This window comes from Accipiter gentilis, chromosome 4 (genome assembly GCF_929443795.1).
Source record: "Accipiter gentilis chromosome 4, bAccGen1.1, whole genome shotgun sequence".
Lineage (NCBI taxonomy): Eukaryota > Metazoa > Chordata > Aves > Accipitriformes > Accipitridae > Astur > Astur gentilis.
The window spans coordinates 17,952,633-17,964,807 of NC_064883.1; positions in this window are offsets into that span (position 1 = coordinate 17,952,633).

Genomic DNA, 12,175 nt, shown 5'->3' on the forward strand with positions numbered 1-12,175 from the left:
ACATGATTAACATAGCCTGGGAAACCAGGTAAACAACAAGGTGAGAGGTTATGTGCATTGGTTGCCACTTTGCACTAAGGTGACAGGAGGTGAGCTAGATTTGAGGCTGAGTGGCAGGATCTAGAGTAGGTACAATTCTCACCAGCGTACTTAAACATTGTACAGGCATGAGCTGGTTTGTGTCGCATCAGTTCAGGGTATGGCTAAAGCTAGTAGCACTGTGTGCCACTAAGTATGCCTAACAAAGTCATTGCTTATTAGTTATCTTGTTATACATCAACTGTGTAAGACAGTTATATTAAACAATTATCATCATAACCTTTCTGTCAGCCTCTGGTGAACCGTACATTTTTGGTGCAGTCTTTAGAACTGCCATTCAGTCCTTGACTTAAGGGTTCAGCAGCTGCAGTACTCTGTTTATAAGTCTGCCTCTTAAATTAGCTGGAAATTCATACTGGTGTAGAGATAGTGTCTGACTTTCTGAGCTACAAAGAGAGACATATGTTCTTTTAAGTCTGCAGGTTTTGCCTGCTGGTTTCTGACAGTAGATTGAGGAATTCGGTTTTCATCTGCAACATCCTCACATTTCTTGGGCCATAAAATAGGGCTTGCTGATTTGAAAAACTGATTCTGGATTTTGGTCTCAAGATTGGCAAAGGAAATAGCTTATGTATGCTAACCTTTATGACAGCCTGCGAAGCCTCTGCATTTGAGCTGGTGCCTGAGAAAAGTTAAGGTGAAGAGATGGCACAGGAATGGATTTTCACTCTGGGAAAATAAGCTTTGTGTGTGAGAAAGTGGAAAATGTATGTCTTTGAGCAGAGAATGCCTGTTCATTTGCTTTTTGTGCTTCTGTTAGGCTTCAGTCTAATTACTTTGTCAAGGGCAGCTAGACCTAGGACCTTCATCCTAATGTTTGATAGGCTGACATAAATAAAACAAATAACTACACCATTTCTTTAATGCTGTATTCTCCAGTATTCTCTTACGCTTTGTCATGTCTCAAAGTTTTCTACTTCAGCAGCCAGACTATCGCCACTTATCATCTCAATTTGCATCACGCCTACTGAAGCCAGGCAATTGGGGAAGGCTAGAGGAGTAAGCTTACTGTTCTTTCAGGATCCCCCACCTTCATTTTACTACTTTGTGGAGCTCTCTCTCCTCCACCCTTCCCCTGACAGTGCAGCATCAGTGAAGCTAAATATCTGACTGGATAAACATTATTGGTGATTTAAATGTTTAACTATTTCACTACATTTAGTGGCAGTTTTATGGATATCCTATAGTTTTTTGAAGGCAAATGTAGTATGTTGTTTGTGTGCGTGTTTTAGCAGATGGCAATATAAATCACAATCCAATGCTGCTGAATTGAGATGCATAAATACTGTGGGTATAGCTATGCTTCCATTACTCACACTGTAAAGCTAAAAGCCTTCTTTAGCAATTTTGTTGTTTTATAAACCAAGAAAATAAAACTGATTTGAATTAATTAATGAAAGACTAAACTAATTTAAATACTTTTTGACATTAAGGAAGTATGCTAATTGATGGCTAATTTTCTCTATGTATCTTGTTTCTTGTCAGTTAGATACCCGCATTTTGTTGCTAATAATATATTAATTTTATATGTATTGTTGATGCAGTTTTGAGGATATTATGATAGCAACGGAATTTTCTTATGAATGGATTGAATCATAAAAAGGGTTCTTGTAGCAGTCAATTGATTCTTACTGTACAATAAATGCCTGTTAACTGAAGTGCAAATTAAATACTTATTTGCAACACATAATACAAAACATTAAGTATAAAAAAAATGGGCTACATTATAGACTCACAATGTAGAAGCAAAACCAGGCAGCTTCAGAGCCTGTTAAATATCCTTAGCAATCTGCTAAAATATGACATGGGAAACAGTTTACACTTGAGCAATTATCTGATAAGAGCCAGTGCTCACAGTGAACCTATTGCAGTTTGTGTACACAGATAGTGTATATATACTTGAGCACGTGTACAGACCCACAGAAGGGCACAGTATATGTCTGCTTCTATATGTACATAATAAAACAAAAGTTCATAATATGTATGAAAATTCAGTAGGTGTGTAAAAAATAGAGATGGCAGATAATAAAGGATTTGAATAAAGAATGTTTTAGTCTACATTTACGGTGATGTAGATATTCTGTAAAGTCAATGGAAATATACTGAAATGCAGCTGAAGTAATACAGTGGTGAATTAAGTCAAAGCATTATTGATGATTGGGATTTATTGCTTCCAACTCATTTACTGCAAATAAAATAAATATAAAATAAACAAACTTTTTATATATAATCATTTATTCAGCTTGTTTTGTCTGGCTTTTCAGACTCAAAGAATATTTTCTGTTCCTTTGACACATTGGGAGAAAGGTTGTATGCCTTCTTTTTAGCATGTGTTGAAAATGAAGTGAAAAGCATATCTGCAGCAATTATTTGTCAGGTAGTAAGACACCATACAAATAAAAGAGTTGAATGAAAACTCTTCTAAGTCCCCCTAGATTACATGAGCTGCCATTTAAGGAAGATTTCCAAAGCAGACTGACATCTTTGATTATCCAGCTTTTTGAGCCAGGCCAAGTTCTCAGCTGGCATAAATCAGCATAGCCACTCTGAAACACAGTGCAGTGCTGACTTTTATCAGCAGAAGACCTGGACCTGCAAGATCCATGGGTTTCTGCTTTTTGTTGTTGTTGTTGTTCTGTTTTGTTTTTGTGTGTGTGTGTTTTATTTTGTTCCAGCTGTTAAAGGGGGGAAAACAATGCACCTTTTGTTGCCCTGTGTGTCTGTCTGATTCTTTGTCTCCAAATAGAAGAAAATAAGTTCTTGTAACAGAAAGTAGGTAATCATAACTAGAGGTGGTGCTACCCCCTTTGCTGCTACAATATTCAATATACTTCATTGAAAAGGTAGAAATGATAGCCATTGATTATTTGTCAAGAAATTTTCAGAGGAATTTGGAATGGGTGATTATATTTAGGAAGAGATAACAGACTTTTATAAAAAATTAGAGCAGCCGTTAGGTGATCTGATTATGTTAGCTGCCAAATACCCACAGGGAAGTCCTTTCAATCCATCTGTGCAGTCAGAAAGATGAGAATTGGCATGAGAGTTGTTACTCTGGCTCAACAACACTTTATACTTAGACAAACCTCTTGTGATTACTCATGAACATTTGAGAATAAGCTGGATGGGAAAGAGTTTTCTCTTCCCAGTTATAATTTAAAGACATAGAGAAATGTCGTCACACTTGGATGAGAATCTTAAAACCTGGAAATATTAAACTGGAATAAAATTCTAGCAGTCTACTGAGCAAAGCTAAAACAATGGCCCTAATTTATTTCTGTGTGAGTATAAACATATTAATCTACAACTGACACTAGTGGTAGGCATTAATGACCAACACTTTTCTCTTCCAAATTACATATCCCATTTTCATTAAGTGTCCAAAGTTTATAAAAGCAAAGTCAGATGAAGAAATCTTTCATTATCATTATTAAATTCAAGATTTCCTCTATCTCCATTTAGTACTGAGCTGTAGGAGGAAATGAGTTTGAAATAGGCAGGATGCAGGCCAATGAGCAAGGCTATATTGCCATGTATTTAGAAGTTCCTGGGTACTCCAGGTACTTGAGATGAGGAATACCCCAGTTTGTTTTCAGGAAAATCTAGATATTTCATGTTTATTAAGGCCTGACACAATACAGAAAAGCTGGGGGAGTGGCTATTAAAATATAATATAATGAGAATGATAATTATTTTGCTTTCTAGAAAGAAAAGAAAAATTAACCAGAAAATGCTGCTTTAAAACATAAAAGTTGCTTGTTGTATTAACAGCTCTCTAATACATGATTGTTTGAAATTTCTATATTCCGTCTTTGGAATGCATCAAGGAATTTGCATTGACTTTACTTTCAGACACAAGCAAATAGACTGTCTGCAGGTTGAACCTGATCTCACAGATCGTATCTGTCCTTCCTACACTGTTGTTCTTTCCTGACATAAATAAAGTCAAAATTTTATTTTCTAGGAAAATTTTCATAAAAATCTACATTTATTTTTCCTATTTTAGGCACATGCATTAGCACCAATCTTTGGAATTCTCTAATTCAATGACATTCACTATTTTCTGCGTGAATACTGCAATAATTATGTCTTTATCTGCATTTGCATAAACATCCTTTCACCTTGTGAAAAAGTTATCTGGCAAGAAAAGAATATGACAATATGTTTCTTCTGCCATTTCTGACTTAGGAAAAATAAAATGAACCATTTTCATTCTCAGGGTGTAAAAAGAAAGTGCAGTTTGGGTATCAGTTTTGGGTTTTACAGCAGATAATCTCACCCATGAGGTTATCAGCTTCTGGATGATCCTATTTAAATCACCTTTGATACCTCAAGGGCCTTATGAAGAATACGCTGTGTCTAGTGTTGCCAGTGAGAATTAATATTATTCACAACTATCAAATACATACTAAAACAGCACACCTCTGTTCAGGCAAGTATATTTCCTTATTTCTGAGAAGAATTTATCTTATGTTTCAAAAGTGCAAAGACCTAGGACCAGAAATGTGCTAATTTGTAAAGGTTGAATGTTGTAATCCTTGCTCATGGGAGTAATCCATACTTGAATGCTTCAACAGCTTTATTCTGAGCACAATTACCTGAGTTAAATCAGGAGATTCAGTACTTCAGTAAACTAATAAGTAACTGAAACTTATTCAAGCAATAATGACTGTAAAGTTTGACGTACATTTTGTTTGCAGTTGTAATTTTCCACTGAAAAAACCAGAATTTAGAAACCTTCTGGTTGAGTTTAGGTCTATTTGTAAAAAACACCCATTGCAAGAGGATTTATACAGCTAGTTAAAATATGGTGCTACCTGTCCTGATCTTACTTTGCGTCACTAATAAATGCAACAAGTGCATGTGAATGTTGTGCACGTGATGTCAGTTCTTCCCATGGAAACTATGATATGGAGTAAGCAGAGCTACTATCCCTGCAGCAGCAGACGCCAGCAGGATAAAAAGAATGCTGCCAGAGGGCTGCTACAAAAAGGAACAGTAAGGGTGCAGCTCTCTACTACCACAATGAAGACTTGGTACAGAAGTTTGTCCTTTGGAAAGTAAATAATATTTTGTTTTCATAGTTTCAAAATGAATTAATCACTCTCTTGTTTTTGCATTTATTATTCACTTATTTGTAACATTTTATCTATACAGGTCATGTTTGATGAAAAAGATTACAAAGTAACATACCATGCTTGAAAAGCCATTGAAAGTTGGAGCTCTGACCTCATGGTAAATAATAATTTTGGGGAAAAAATACAAAATAATTTTAAGTAAAGACTTTTAATTTTTTTCTTGAAATTCCATTTCAAGAAGCATTTAACCTCAAACACAAATGATACCTTTAATTTTTCCTTTTAAGTTTTAATTTTATGTCTGAATTGAAATAAAAGTATTCAAGTAAAAAATTTAATTTCAGTTGAAAAAATGCTTTTAGAAGAAACAATTTGAGAGTGCTGACCATGTCAGAAGGCCTTATTCCAATCATTGTAAAGATAGAAAATTGTTAGAGTTTTAACTTTTCATAAATGTTTTTATTTCATGAACATCTCCCACCAACAAAACAGACAAATCTATGAGAAGGTTTTGGCCAGTCCTATTTCAGTTACATATGAGTTTATATTGCCCTGGAGGAAGAAGGAAACATGGTATAAATCAACAGAGTTCAGAAATTTGGTGGTTCTAAATATCATCTCTATACTAAATTATCAGTCAGTCATAATGAGAAGTTTAAACAAATTTGAATGATAAGTGCTCAAGATGTTGTGCAAAAAGAGAAGACAAGCTGCCCAGCTTGGCTATTGAAACTATTGAAAAGCAATATGACCTTGCCCATACTGTCAAAATACGGCTTCATTGAATCTCATCCTCTAGCTAGGGACTATTTCACCAAGAGAGATGACGGATAATTTTTCAAGTCCCATATTTCTGGAACATTTGCTTCTCTGACAACTATAGAAAATGAATGTATTGTCTAAAAATCCCTGTGTTCAGAAGCAGTCACATCTCATTTCACTCTTCTTTCCTCTTTTTCATTTATAGATGTAGACAAACATTTATTTTCTTTTGTTATTGTTGTTGGTTTTGTTTCAGGATGCTTACTTTCCAGTTGTGGGAATTTAGGGAGTGTTTGTGTTATGTTGTGTTAGGAAAATGCTTGATTTTATTTTTTCTATGGAGAAAAAAAGAAATCATTCCCTCTCTCATGCCATACCCCACTCCCCCATCAAACATTTTCATAAAAACATGAAAAATCATTGTTATTTAAACATTGTTTTTTTCACCTACCCTGTAGCCAGATATTTTATAATCTATATGCCTCTATTGGGTTTGCGTGGCAAGGTTTTGGTAGTGGGGGGAGCTACAGGGGTGGCTTCTGTGAGAAGCTGCTGGAAGCTTCCCCTATGTCTGATGGAGCCAGTGCCAGCCGGATCCAAGAAGGACCCGCCACTGGCCGAGGCCAAGCCCATCAATGACGGTGGTAGCGTCTCTGGGATAACAGATTTAAGAAGGGGAAAAAACCTGTGAAATTGCAGCTGGAGAGAGGAGTGAGAATATGTGAGAGAAACAACCCTGCGGACACCGAGGTCAGTGAAGAAGGAGGGGGAGGAGATGCTCCAGGCGCTGGAGCGGATTCCCCTGCAGCCCGTGGTGAAGACCCTGGTGAGGCAGGCTGTCCCCCTGCAGTCCATGGAGGTCCACAGTGGAGCAGATATCCACCTGCAGCCCGTGGAGGACTCCACACTGGAGCAGGTGGATGCCTGAAGGAGACTGCGCTCACATGGGAAGCCCGCGCTGGAGCAGGCTCCTGGCAGGACCTGTGGATCCATGGAGAGAGGAGCCCACATTGGAGCAGGTTTTCTTGGAGGCAGGACTCGTGACCCCATGGGGAACCCACGCTGGAGCAGTGTGCTCCTGAAGGACTGCACCCTGTGGAAAGGACCCACGCTGGAGCAGTTTGTGAAGAACTGCAGCCCGTGGGAAGGACTCACATTGGAGAAGTTCATGGAGAACTGTCTCCGGCGGGAGGGACCCCACGCTGGAGAAGGGGAAAAGTGTGAGGAGTCCTCCCCCTGAGGAGGAAGGAGTGGCAGAGACAACGTGTGACGAACTGACCACAGTGCCCATGCCCTGACATTGGCACAGGAGGGACCCCACGCTGGAGAAGGGGAAAAGTGTGAGGAGTCCTCCCCCTGAGGAGGAAGGAGTGGCAGAGACAACGTGTGACGAACTGACCACAGTGCCCATGCCCTGACATTGGCACAGGGGGATGGGGAACAGGAGTTGTGGTCAGTTTGTCACACATTGTCTCTGCCGCTCCTTCCTCCTTGGGGGGAGGAGGTAGAGAATTCAGGGGTGAAGCTGTGCCTGGGAGGGGTGGGGGGAAGGTGTTCTGAGATTTGGTTTTATTTCTCATTACCCTACTCTGGTCGATTGGTAATAAATTAAGTTAATTTTCCCCAAGTCAAGTCTGTTTTGCCTGTGGTGGTAATTAGTGAGTGATCTCTCCGTGTCCTCATTTCGACTCACGAGCTTTTTTTTGTATTTTCTCTCCCCTGACCAGTTGAGGAGGGGAGTGATAGAGCGGCTTTGGTGGGCACCTGGCGTCCAGCCAGAGTCAGCCGACCACGTTGCCTTTATATGCCTAAACAAAAACTAAAATTTATTCCCATGTTTGGTTTGTTATAGCTAATAACACAGTGAATTTTTATGAATGCCATATAAAAAACAGTAATTAAGAATGCCAAGTTAGACATTCAAGAGTTTAGAAATAACAGATTTAAGGTAACTTTAACAGGTGCAGCTTTTTAATATAGTTTTGAGTTATGAGATTTTACAGGCTTTTTCCCCAAATGTCCCCTGATTTATTCAGTAATTCTCACCCATGGGGAGGGACTGTTACTACCCTTTACAATCCCTTGCAACTGTAGCATTGCATGCAGCTGCAGCCTTAGATGCATTGGTTCAGTACAGCTCCTAAGTCCATGCTATGTACTTATAAATGTCATCAAAACCACTTTTATATCTTGAAAAGAAACTCCAGGCTCACTTTGATAGGAAGACTGCAAGAGCAGCTTTCAGAATTACATTGAAATGCTCATGCATACAGCAAGATGCTTGTGTCCCATGTTACGTCCCCTCTACTCTGTGCTATTTATTCTCTGACAGTGTATATAATACATCTGCAGACCCCAACGCTAGCTCCCTCCATAATGTTACTCCATACCCTCCTACTTAGCCCAGTTTCCATCTGCCACCTTACAGTTTTTCCCCCTTCCCCTGTTCCAACTAGATTCTCCGCATCCTTCAGTGTGTAGAACTGAGGCTCACTGAAAGTGTAGCTATTGTTTTTCTTCTGTATTGTCAACAGTCAGTGTGAGGTTTCTAGCCTTTTTTATTACATAGCAGATCAGAACTGAACACAGAATTAATTTCTTCAGGGGCACTTTTGTGATGCTTACTAACATAACCCAGAATTTCTGCACAAATAGCAAAGGATTTATTTTCATACACCCCTCCTAAGAAAAGGAAATGGCACTGTGCAGAATAATTACTGATGCCTAAACTGAGATTGCTGGTCCTACTTTTCCATAGTACAGCTGAATGATGCATCTACAGCAGCCCTTGGGAAAGTGGGGCAGGAGTGGGGGAAGAGGTGATGTGAACAAGGATGTGGGACTCAAGACAGACATCTCACCAGGAAGTGGTAGCAAGGTGGTATGGCAAGGGCTCAGACCTGAGTCTCTCCTGCAAGCTACCCTTCATGTTACCTTGCAATGCAGCATTTTTAGATGCTAATGATATATGTTGATGATACTTACAGTTGCAAATGCTTAGTACTTCTGTTCTTATGTGTTCTCTTCACAGAGATTCTTATCTTTCGGGGAGGGTAAAGAGGATACCATCTGCCTCCTATAACTTTTGGAAAGGCAAGGTATATTGCATGATTAATGTCTATGCTGACTATTGTTCAAAGACACAATACATCCAGTAAATATCGTAATATTGTAATAATAATAACTTAGAGACTACAAATGCTTAATATGAAAGAACGGTCTGAGACACTGCAGGAAGGAAGTTCTGAATCTATTTATTACCTTAAAATATTGCATGATTAAACTGTTTGAGTTTCCTATTATGTTAAATTCCATTCCTTCTAGTAAGACGTTGAAGTAAAGACAAATATCAGCTGAGATTTTTATTTTAGTCTATCTGCCTGTAACAACTGACCAATTGCTAAGCACTGAAACCAAAGACATTCCTTTGCTGAGGTCATACTGATGTTAAAAAAAAAAGACAAGACTAGGAAAATGTTCTAAATAGTCTTTAAATATATATGTGCATAGGTATACTTATTCATACACAAATATATATATACATATATTCAAAAGTTGTGTTATGATCTTCACCAGATTTGTGTACAATCACAATAAAGAATAAGAGCAGACTAGTTGTGTAGCTGTACACAACATCTGGAGTGAACTATTGCACCCATAGCTTAGTTTGGAGTCAGGAGTACCATTAGATTTTAGTATTTCTAAACATAATTCATGTCAGGCCTATGTGTAGTGTATAAGTGAACTATGAAGGAAAACATTGTTAGTATGGAAATCTTCTTGTCTGGGATGTTAGCCTGGGATAGTCTAATATGTAGGCAATTAAAGAACACACACACTGCAGTGTTTCCCTTCCTTTCCAACTTTTTGCACTTTGGGACCACTTCTTTACTTGGGTAGTACCCTCTGGGATTCTAAGGGATATGGTAACAGATATGTAAGTAAAACATGCAAATCAACTAATAAACACCAGTCTGAGATGTATCTGGGAGCCTCAAAAAGTGTTGTTGGCATAAGGAGTTGTAAGCAGACATTTTGTTCTCTTACTTATCAAACTCATAATGTTGTGATACAATAGAAACAAGAAGAGCCATAAAATGATAAATTAATAGAAATAATATATTTGGTGATAGTAATCTCACATTTTTTGTGTTCTTTTAGTGCTTTTATCTTAGGTAGGCTTCTATTACTGAACTTGCTGTCAACATCTGCTTCCATCTAATGAAAAAGGTATTGCTTGATGTAAAATGCTGACACATTTACATTCAGAGTATAAATTCACTTTGATTTACTTTTAATTGTGAGACAGTGACAAATTACTGTGCAATTATCATGTTTAAAATGGCAAGCTGAAGCGTGACAAGTCTTTTTAGATATTTCTTTCCACTTCTACTAATAAGTGAACATGCAATGGTTCAAAAATACTGCTTCATTTTGTCACTGTCACAACACTATTTGTACACCTGGTCTTTTTCTGGTTGCTGAATAACTGCCTCATTCTTTTGCCCCTGAACTGGAATTTTTTAGTTCTTTCATTTTTGGTCTTTGTCTGCATAGTTACACTTAAGAAAACTGATCTGAACTACTGCAACCATATTAAGCCCTTCTGTGGACTTGTTCAGAAAGACTAGCACTGTTTAACTTGTTGCTCAACTAAATAATTTCAAATTTCTAGCCTTAGTTGCTGTAGCTGTGCTGAGTGTTCTCATATTTACAAGCTCTTAGACTGGGCCTTGAGCTGCATTGCATTTTACTATATAAAATAGCTACACTGCTCAAACCACCTGGCCCAGGATCTATGCATAACTGGATGAAAGAGATGCCTAAAAACGCTTAACTGTAAAACTTTCCACTGCTACAGATTCCTGGGATGAGGATGTCTACAAGCTAACAGTGCTGAGTGAAGACTTTTTTCTTTTTGTTCAATCCTAAGCTCCTGCTGCCTCTTTCCTGTTTATGCTTAATTGAGAACTGTATTTAGGAATTTTAGAAAAAAAGCAAAAAATATGCCTAAACAGAACATGTTTAACATATATGAAAAGACCAGAATGTGCATGAAATTTTTTTCTAGGCTCTTTTAAAACACGTCTGTTAGCTGAGGCCATAATGGACATGCTTCCCTCTTTCCCTCTTCAAATAAGGCTTCTTCTGGGAAGAAGCACCCTGACTTCTGGTTGCAGGACTTTTCATCCTCACTACCTTATGACTGTTACTGGAAAATATGTGAACAGAACTGAGTGTTTTAAATAAAAAGAAAACTAGGCATAAGTCTGTTTTATTTAAAGATACAACATTCTTTAAGTTTTAAGTTCTTCAGGTTTAGACTTAACTGTTTTCCCAAGCAATTATCACTGGTCCTGAGAGTGCTCCTTTAAAATGGGCCACAGTACTTTCAGTTTATCTTGGGGACATGTTTTCTCTATCTGCCATTCCTTAACAACAGTGAAGTTTTCAGCTAGATAATTCTTATCTTGGTTTATATCTAGGAAGCTTTATTAAATGTACAATTATCACAATCTTGTTAAGCATATGCAGTACTTATTTACATATTTATAAATTATAGGGGCATGCATAAATGTACAGTATTTAGAACATATTTATAAGTCCTCTTGCAAATCCAGCATGCTTCTCTAAAACAGAAACAAAGGGCCAAACCTAACATTAAGAGCGCCCTGCCAAGTTGTGGGAACTCTTACCCTTCCAGCTGCTAAGTGCTTGTTTCAAGCACTAAAAGCTTCTGAAGAGAAAAGTTGTGAAGTCGTGGGAAAGAGTCCCATTAACGGCAATCAACTTTTGTTGCAGATCTTGAAAGTCCATTGCTGGGAAATGTGATCTGCACTTGGAAAGTGTCCAGCACTTCTAGGATTAAGCCTGTAGTATAACCAATAGGACATGAAATAGTAGACACTAATAGACATGGTCAAGTCCACATATGTTATTGAAAAACATTTCCAGCACTTACTCCCTCACACAAACTTTACTTCTGTTATTGCAGTCCTCACACCCACAGAGAATGAGAAACACCTGCTCATGCTGATTATCTAAGCATAAATAAGAAGAGATTGCTGTGCCTATGGGAGATGGGATAAACTTTCCTGAACATTTTCCCTTTCCCACAGGAAATGTCATAAATTCTCTAATATAGTCTAAAGAAATCAGCAGCCTCTAAGTTTCATATTCAAGGTTACGCCTCATTTACTCAGCAATGTGGAAGGCTGTCAAATTATTTTTTATGC